At 38.4% G+C, this 8,311-nt stretch overlaps 1 long non-coding RNA gene across 1 annotated transcript; it reads right to left on the bottom strand.

Moving 5' to 3' along the window:
- Window positions 1-266: 266 nt before the first annotated feature.
- Window positions 267-4,489, bottom strand: LOC143853014 (uncharacterized). The gene is made up of 2 exons (XR_013237067.1): window positions 3,961-4,489; window positions 267-706 (listed from the first exon to the last, which is right to left on the bottom strand). It is a non-coding gene; the product is annotated as an uncharacterized LOC143853014 (long non-coding RNA).
- Between the last annotated feature and the right edge of the window lie 3,822 nt (window positions 4,490-8,311).

The following is an 8,311-nucleotide window of genomic DNA, read 5'->3' as shown; positions in this document are numbered from 1 at the left end:
GACAATCTTCTTATTCTTGAAATAATTTTATCAATTCTTCACACTCTTTAGAGGGTAATGTATTTTCAATCGGCATTCACTGAATCAAAGTTTCAGTGCCAGTGTTTATCATTTCAATTTCATCTTTGAAAGGTTGGGATTGGCGCTCCTCCTCTCGTTCAAGTAATTGCTGTGACTCAAGTGGAGTTTCGTCAATTTTGTCCTCATTTGAAGAGGGAGTCTTATTTTAAGATCAGAAGCACACTTAAGAACAGACACAAGTGAACTTTTTGGAACTGACCGAAATTTTATTTAAAGAAAAGCTATTACATCAGACGACCTATCCTGAACATGCTCAGGATTCACAACTCTAAATAAGAAAGGGAAACAGAAGATAACTTGCCTGGACTAGGCATTGACCTTTAACTGTAAGACCGGACTCAACAATTATACTGACCATGATGACTGACTCAACATAAAATAGTAAGTGACTAAAACTTTAACTGCTGCAACTGTTTGGCGTTGAAGGCTCGGCGAAGGCTGGTTCGTTCTGAACATCATCATGGCTGATACTTTCAATTTTGGACAATGATGACTGATTCGCATAGGGAAATGCCCCTAGCTCAAGGATTCTGAGAGTGAACTCTGAAGGACTTAGCAAAATAATCTTGAAAAAGGTAGCCCCTAGAGGAGGAACATACCAGGGGTACAAGCAAGATTGGATTATCTGGACCAGGCATGATCAGATCATGAGAACGCATAATCGAAAGATTGTGAGATTCTGCATCTGCCAGTTAGGGGATGGCATGAAGATACGATTGAATTGTATGATAGAAGAATCAAAGACGCACGATCAAGAGATTAGATGAGATAGCATAAGATTGCTTTCAACGGATAGATCATGAATGACTAATCCTATGAGATCTTTGGAAATGATGGGATTTATATCCTAACCCCAAAGGGAAAGTTTTTAATCTTCACACATTTTAACAGTGTTACCTGAAGGCATCAACCCTAATCCTAATCTATCGGAGTGGAGAGAGGATCTCGACTCATGACTTTGTTTGTGTACCTAGGACCGATCGTAGCCATTGGAAGATGGTCTACGGCCTAATCTAGACACAAATAGGTAGGATATCCTAAACTAGGCTCACACACGTGATGCACATGTGTTCGTATACTACATGCATGTGTGGGTTAATCTAGGGGTAAGGCCAAGAGTTCCCTTAGCGCGAATCCCTGTTCGATATACTGTACCAGTGTCCGGCGTATCAGTACGTGAACAAGAGATCCGTTTACGTACCATAAAGGTACTAGGCTAAGGGTGGAATGTTTCTCTAGCACAGAGGCACCAGGTGATGAAATCCCAGTCAACCATGCTAGATAACACTCCGGGTTCCTAAAATAGGACGTGTGTGCACGTGAGATGCAAGGGTTTAGATGCAAGTGATGTAAGTGTGTGCAATATGTTTGCGCAATCTATGATGCCTTCAGGTTTTGTTAGATTAAGTTCAAGTAAAATGTGATGAGAAAATAAAACAAGACAAACTAATCTGACAAGTATACAAGAGATAGAGTTTTCATGAGCCAGTTAAAATAGATTCAAATAAGTTATCCTTTGGAATTGTGATGAAGTTAGGTGATCCCCAGCAGAGTCGCCAAACTGTGGGACACAGATCCTGCGAGAGGGGCGGGGCGCGAGCCGCCGCGCTCTCTCTTGGTCTCTCGTACCCACGCGATTGGCGTGTGCATTTTAATATTGATTTGAATTCATCTTTCCTGTGAACTTGGGATCACTAAGGCAATCCGAATTCCACACGAAAGAGACTGACAGAGTCGCCACCTAGATATGGGATCTAGGACCCATAATTAACCAGAAATCTAGACTCGCTACCTGGTTACGAGAATGGAAGGTATGGGGAGTTATCCACCACATGCACCATTCCTGCCCGATAATCGGTCTTCGATTCCAAAAGCTAACTCTTTTAAATTTATTTTAAATGGCTCATTCAACTCTATGTTAATGTGCGAACTAAGTGACATGCATCCTATGATCTAATTTCAATGTGAATCCTAGATGTGTATCTTGATTTATTAATTTGTCTGGATTCATTCTAAGTGAAAGTTCTCCTAAAATTCTAATTTCATGGAAAGTCCTAAGTGATTTGATTAAGCATTTACAAGAAAATTAATATACAAAACACCACAATTTGTTTGTGGTGCCGACTCGCGGGTGGTATGCCATCAGACATCCAAGCTGCCTACGTACCCAAGCCTCACTGGGATCAGAGTCGACGTAGTTCGGTGCACCTAAGCTAAGTTACATATGCCTAACTCAACTAAGACACCGACCTAGACGGGATTGACTGTTTCAACAGTTTTAGGAGAAGTTATTTAATTCAAGTTGAAGATTTTATTATCTTAGGATTTCATCGAAGATGCTATATGATTCTTATCTAAATGCAAGTTGTCCCTTAGACTAATGCAGGTTAGCCTACATCCTAGTTTACTAGGCTTGTCCTATGGAAAAGATCGGGTGACTAGTGTAACTAAACCTATGGCACGGTTGCTATACATAGCAAACGTCCGTGATGAGGCTGGACTCCTGACTCTAGGACTCCCTAAAACCTAAGACTCCCTAAAACTTAGGACACGACACGACACGACACCAGTGTTCCTAAATTGGGCTCTAAGGGTTCCTAAAGGAATTTTGAATCCACCGGCTCTTGGGAATCTCGAATTCTTTTGGGTTTGTGGAAACTTTTAGAGTTTTCTTGAAGCTTTTATTATCTGAAGGTATTTAGTGTGTTTGGTAGCTTTTAAAGTTGTTTATTTAGAAGGTTTTAGTTTCATTTGAAATTTTTAGTGGTCTTTTGGTTAATGGCTTTTAACGGATTTTTATCAGTGGATTTTAAATGGGTGAATTTTAGTTTTGTTAATTTTAGGTTGGATGTACTTTAGATTAATGTCTTTCGATTTTGGTTTGGAAAATGACGTTAACACAACCAAGTTTTGACAATTGCACAAATTCGACAAACCATTGACCATTAAAAGATCTGACAAATGCAGCCCACTAAAACTGTCGTAACTCTTTAACCGCTTGGCCAAATTCAACGTACAAACATGCGTTGGAAAGATCTTTTATAGGGCTACAACTTTGTAGTTCTCCATTGTTTGTAAATCTGTGATTTAGAGGTTCGAATTTGTGTTGCAAACAAAAGGACAGCAACATTAAACTGGAAATGCCTAAAGGTGTGCCGCAACCATTTTGGACTTAACTTTTTAACCGCTCGCTGTCTGATCTAGCACGAATACTCGTTGGAAACGGCACGAAAATATCTACGACTTTGTAGTTAACCATTTCCCACGATTCTGTTGTTTAGAGGTCGAAAAATCTGTTTAAAGTCTAACAGCTAGCACTATGACGGGAATGATATTGGCACCCCCATGTTTTCTTTTGATAGTTCTTATTTTTTTAGTGATTAAAAGACGGTGAATATGAAAAATGGCTTGAATGGGCCTGAGATTAGATTCAAATGGGATGTTTGAAAAAGGGGTTGTTTTTATCTACTTGGCAAGATGGGGTATGGATATTGGGTTCTTGAGATTGAGTGGGGGCTGTTGTTATCAAATTGGAGTGGGGGCTGTTGTTATCAATTGAAAGATGGAGGTTTTGTAAGCCAAATTAAATGGGTTTTGATAATTCATGTAAAATTCAAGTTTTCTTTCTTGTAAATGTTCAAAATTTTTAATGAATTGTTTTCCCAAAAGAAATCTAAATTCCCTAACAAGCCAATGATTTCAACATCCCATTGCAAATAGGTTCTAATGACCCTAACACATTAATCATATTTAGCATAAGTGAGAACATGACCAAGGCCAAACTAGTACAAAATTAAACATGACATCAACCAAAATATACGCAAAACAACACTCAATCCTACAAATATAGAAAAGAAAATAAAATTCCAAAAGACATACCTTTTTGTAGACGATATTCCATGCAAACTTATGGAGAAGAGGGATTTGGTCTAGAGAGAGGGCTTGAATTTTCTAAGAGAGGGGTTCTCTCCTCTTTTCTTTTTTTTCCTCCTTCTCTTTGGTGAGATGAGAGGGTATTTATAAGAGAATGGGATAGGAGGTTAGGTGAGGTTAGGTGAGGTTAGGTAAGGTTAGGTGAGGTTAGGTGATGTTAGGTGAGGTTAGGTGAGGTTAGGTGAGGTTTGGATGGTTATGATGGGAGGAGAGGTTAGGTGAGGTTAGGTGAGGTTTGAATGGTTAGGATGAGAGGAGAGGTTAGGTGGTTTTGGATGGTTAGACCCAGGTCATGATCTGCCATTGATCTAACGATTTACGGAAATCGGGTCTCGGAATGGAATCAGGGTCCGGGCTATGAAGTGACCCTAGCTTATTTTGTCCCGATTGATGATCCGTAAAGTCAGATCAAGATATTAATGACCTAAAACATATAAATCAATGATAGAGGGGGTTCTCACATGGATTTAACACACTAATTTATTTGTTGATTAAAACAAAACAAAATGGGGTGTCTACAGATGGAAATAGTTACACTCATGCTTTGGTCTAGCGGTTTAGAAACCTACCTCCGATTGATTGATTATAACTCACTCAATTCAACTCGGAATTCATTGAAATTTGTTCCATTTCGAAGGTGTCGATGTGTAGCTTAAAACGGAAGAAACGGAGATGAAAAAGTCAAAGTATTATGAGAGTTATGATGACAATAGTTTGACTCGCGCTTTGGTCTAGCATTTTGCAGGCCTAACCCCGATTGATTAACCATAACTCACTCAATTCAACTCGGAATTCATTGAAATTTATTCCCTTTCGAAGGTGTCGAAGTGTAGTTTAAAACGGAAGAAACGGAGATGAAAAACTCCAAGTATTTTGAGAGTTATGATGGAAATAGTTGCACTCGCGCTTTGGTCTAGCGGTTTAGAAACCTACCTCCGATTGATTGATCATAACTCACTCAATTCAACTCGGAATTCATTGAAATTTGTTCCATTTCGAAGGTGTCGAAGTGTAGTTTAAAACGGAAGAAACGGTGATGAAAAACTCCAAGTATTATGAGAGTTATGATGTAAATAGTTTGACTCGCGCTTTGGTCTAGCATTTTACAGACCTAACTCCGATTGATTGACAATAACTCACTCAATTCAACTCGGAATTCATTGAAATTTATTCCACTTCGAAGGTGTCGAAGTGTAGTTTAAAACGGAAGAAACGGAGATGAAAAACTCCAAGTATTTTGAGAGTTATGATGGAAATAGTTACACTCGCGCTTTGGTCTAGCGGTTTAGAAACCTACCTCCAATTGATTGATCATAACTCACTCAATTCAACTCAGAATTCATTGAAATTTGTTCCATTTCGAAGGTGTCGAAGTGTAGTTTAAAACGGAAGAAACGGTGATGAAAAACTCCAAGTATTATGAGAGTTATGATGGAAATAGTTTGACTCGCGCTTTTGTCTAGCATTTTACAGACCTAACTCCGATTGATGGACCATAACTCACTCAATTCAACTCGGAATTCATTGAAATTTATTCCATTTCGAAGGTGTCGAAGTGCAGTTTAAAACGGAAGAAACGGAGACGAAAAACTCCAAGTATTTTGAGAGTTATGATGGAAATAGTTAGACTCGCGCTTTGGTCTAGCATTTTACAGACCTAACTTCGATTGATTGACCATAACTCACTCAATTCATCTCGGAATTCATTGAAATTTATTCCATTTCCAAGGTGTCGAATTGTAGTTTAAAACGGAAGAAACGGAGACGAAAAACTCCAAGTATTTTGAGAGTTATGATGGAAATAGTTAGACTCGCGCTTTGGTGTAGCATTTTACAGACCTACCTCCGATTGATTAACCATGACTCACTCAATTCAACTCGGAATTCATTGAAATTTGTTCCATTTCGAAGGTGTCAAAGTGTAGTTTAAAACGGAAGAAACGGAGACGAAAAACTCATAGTATTTTGAGAGTTATGATGGAAATAGTTAGACTCGCGCTTTGGTCTAGCATTTTACAGACCTACCTTCGATTGATTGACCAAGACTCACTCAATTCAACTCGGAATTCATTGAAATTTATTCCCTTTCGAAGGTGTCGAAATGTAGTTTAAAATGGAAGAAACGGAGATGAAAAACTCCAAGTATTTTGAGACTTATGATGGAAATAGTTACACTCATGCTTTGGTCTAGCGGTTTAGAAACCTACCTCCGATTGATTGATTATAACTCACTCAATTCAACTCGGAATTCATTGAAATTTGTTCCATTTCGAAGGTGTCGATGTGTAGCTTAAAACGGAAGAAACGGAGATGAAAAAGTCAAAGTATTATGAGAGTTATGATGACAATAGTTTGACTCGCGCTTTGGTCTAGCATTTTGCAGACCTAACCCCGATTGATTGACCGTAACTCACTCAATTCAACTCGGAATTCATTGAAATTTATTCCCTTTCCAAGGTGTCGAATTGTAGTTTAAAACGGAAGAAACGGAGACGAAAAACTCCAAGTATTTTGAGAGTTATGATGGAAATAGTTAGACTCGCGCTTTGGTGTAGCATTTTACAGACCTACCTCCGATTGATTAACCATGACTCACTCAATTCAACTCGGAATTCATTGAAATTTATTCCATTTCGAAGGTGTCAAAGTGTAGTTTAAAACGGAAGAAACGGAGACGAAAAACTCATAGTATTTTGAGAGTTATGATGGAAATAGTTAGACTTGCGCTTTGGTCTAGCATTTTACAGACCTACCTCCGATTGATTGACCATGACTCACTCAATTCAACTCGGAATTCATTTTAATTTATTCCCTTTCGAAAGGGTCGAAGTGTAGTTTAAAACGGAAGAAACGGAGATGAAAAACTCCAAGTATTTTGAGAGTTATGATGGAATAGTTGCACTCGCGCTTTGGTCTAGCGGTTTAGAAACCTACCTCCGATTGATTGATCATAACTCACTCAATTCAACTCGGAATTCATTGAAATTTGTTCCATTTCGAAGGTGTCGAAGTGTAGTTTAAAACGGAAGAAACGGTGATGAAAAACTCCAAGTATTATGAGAGTTATGATGGAAATAGTTTGACTCGCGCTTTGGTCTAGCATTTTACAGACCTAACTCCGATTGATTGACAATAACTCACTCAATTCAACTCGGAATTCATTGAAATTTATTCCACTTCGAAGGTGTCGAAGTGTAGTTTAAAACGGAAGAAACGGAGATGAAAAACTCCAAGTATTTTGAGAGTTATGATGGAAATAGTTAGACTCGCGCTTTGGTATAGCATTTTACAGATCTACCTCCGATTGATTGACCATGACTCACTCAATTCAACCCGGAATTAATTGAAATTTGTTCCATTTCGAAGGTGTCGAAGTGTAGTTTAAAACGAAAGAAACGAAGACGAAAAACTCCAAGTATTTTGAGAGTTATGATGGAAATAGTTAGACTCGCGCTTTGGTCTAGCATTTTACAGAGCTACCTCCGATTGATTGACCATGACTCACTCAATTCAACTCGAAATTCATTTGAATTTATTCCCTTTCGAAGGTGTCGAAGTGTAGTTTAAAACGGAATAAACGGAGATGAAAACCTCCATGTATTTTGAGAGTTATGGTGGAAATAGTTACACTCGCGCTTTGGTCTAGCGGTTTAGAAACCTACCTCCGATTGATTGACCATAACTCATTAAATTTAACTCAGAATTCATTGAAATTTGTTCCATTTCGAAGGTGTCGAAGTGTAGTTTAAAACGGAAAAACGGAGACGAAAAACTCCAAGTATTTTGAGAGTTATGATGGAAATAGTTAGACTCGCGCTTTGGTCTAGCATTTTACAGACCTACCTTCGATTGATTGACCAAGACTCACTCAATTCAACTCGGAATTCATTGAAATTTATTCCCTTTCGAAGGTGTCGAAATGTAGTTTAAAATGCAAGAAACGGAGATGAAAAACTCCAAGTATTTTGAGACTTATGATGGAAATAATTACACTCATGCTTTGGTCTAGCGGTTTAGAAACCTACCTCCGATTGATTGACCATAACTCACTAAATTTAACTCGGAATTCATTGAAATTTGTTCCATTTCGAAGGTGTCGAAGAGTAGTTTAAAACGGAAAAACGGAGACGAAAAACTCCAAGTATTTTGAGAGTTATGATGGAAATAGTTAGACTCGCGCTTTGGTCTAGCATTTTACAGACCTACCTTCGATTGATTGACCAAGACTCACTCAATTCAACTCGGAATTCATTGAAATTTATTCCCTTTCGAAGGTGTCGAAATGTAGTTTAAAACG

This window comes from Tasmannia lanceolata, unplaced genomic scaffold (assembly GCF_043159265.1).
Source record: "Tasmannia lanceolata isolate RefF3 unplaced genomic scaffold, GAP_Taslan_0.1 ptg000001l, whole genome shotgun sequence".
Lineage (NCBI taxonomy): Eukaryota > Viridiplantae > Streptophyta > Magnoliopsida > Canellales > Winteraceae > Tasmannia > Tasmannia lanceolata.
Note: the sequence above shows the minus strand (reverse complement) of the source record. Positions and strands in the feature narration are given on the sequence as shown.